General features: G+C 48.0%; 1 pseudogene; it reads left to right on the top strand.

Annotated features, from left to right (window-relative positions):
- Positions 1-365: 365 nt before the first annotated feature.
- On the top strand, positions 366-484 carry LOC114661451 (uncharacterized; annotated as a pseudogene).
- The last annotated feature ends 1,100 nt before the right edge of the window (positions 485-1,584 follow it).

The following is a 1,584-nucleotide window of genomic DNA, read 5'->3' as shown; positions in this document are numbered from 1 at the left end:
TTTTGGCCATTACTTTTGTACTCAACCTGGACATCACTGTGTGGCTGGGAAATGTATCTACAGTCTTTCTATTGGAAGCGGGCTCCACTGTCCTTCACTATGTAGTCAGCGTAAAGGAGCAGAGTCTTCGCTTATGACCCCACCAGTGTGAAAGCGTATGATTTTGGACACTAAACACGCTCGGATTTGGCCAGTACTTGTATAGCAGACCGCCTGGAAATCCCAAGTGCAGAAAGCTTTGGTCATTACTGTTGTACTCAACCTGGACATTAGTGTATGGCTTGGAAAAGCATCTACAGCCTTTGTATTAAAACCGGGGTCCACCGTCCTTCACTATATAGACCGCGTAAAGGAGCTCAGCCTTTGCTTATGGCCACACTAGTGTGAACGTGCCCAATCTCGTCTGATCTTGGAAGCTAAACACGCTCTGGCTTGGCCAGTAGTTGGATGGGAGACCACCTGGAAACCCTGAGGGCTATAAGCTTTTGGCCTTTACTGTTGTACTCAACCTGGGCATCACTGTATGGCTGGGAAACGCATCTACAGCCTTTCTATTGGAAGCGGGCTCAGATAGATAGATAGATAGATAGATACTTTATTAATCCCAAGGGGAAATTCACATACTCTAGCAGCAGCATACTGATAAAAACAATATTAAATTAAAGAGTGACAAAAATGCAAGTAAACCAGACAATAACTTTGTATAATGTTAACGTTTACCCCCCTGAGTGGAATTGAAGAGTCTCATAGTGTGGGGGAGCAACGATCGCTTCAGTCTGTCAGTGGAGCAGGACATTGACAGCAGTCTGTCGCTGAAGCTGCTCCTCTGTCTGGAGATGATACTGTTTAGTGGATGCAGTGGATTCTCCATGATTGACAGGAGCCTGCTCAGCACCTGTCGCTCTGCCACAGATGTCAAACTGTCCAGCTCCATGCCTGCAACAGAGCCTGCCTTCCTCACCAGTTTGTCCAGGTGTGAGGCGTCCCTCTTCTTTATGCTGCCTCCCCCCGCATAGAAGAGGGCGCTTGCCACAACCGTCTGATAGAACATCTGCAGCATCTTATTGCAGATGTTGAAGGACATCCTAAGGAAGTATAGTCGGCTCTGTCCTCTCTTGCACAGAGCATCAGTATTGGCAGTCTGGTCCAGTTTATCATCCAGCTGCACTTCCAGGTATTTATAGGTGTGTACCCTCTGCACACAGTCACCTCTGATAATCACTGGGTCCGTGAGGGGCCTGGGCCTCCTAAAATCCACCACCAGCTCTTTGGTTTTGCTGGTGTTCAGTTGGTAGGTGGTTTGAGTCACACCATTTAACAAAGTCATTGATTAGGTTCCTATACTCCTCCTGCCCACATCCTGATGCAGCCCACGATAGCAGTGTCGTCAGTGAACTTTTGCACGTGACAGTTGTATTGGAAGTCCGATGTATATAGGCTGAACAGTTCCGGAGAAAGTACAGTCCCCTGCGGCGCTCCTGTGCTGCTGACCACAATGTCAGACCTGCAGTTCCTGAGACGCACATACTGAGGTCTGTCTGTAAGATAGTTCACGATCCATGCCACCAGGTATGAATCTACTCC

Source organism: Erpetoichthys calabaricus, chromosome 11 (genome assembly GCF_900747795.2).
Source record: "Erpetoichthys calabaricus chromosome 11, fErpCal1.3, whole genome shotgun sequence".
In the NCBI taxonomy this organism is placed as follows: Eukaryota; Metazoa; Chordata; class Cladistia; order Polypteriformes; family Polypteridae; genus Erpetoichthys; species Erpetoichthys calabaricus.
The sequence above is the reverse complement of the archived record's forward strand: the minus strand, read 5'-3'. Positions and strand labels throughout refer to the sequence as shown.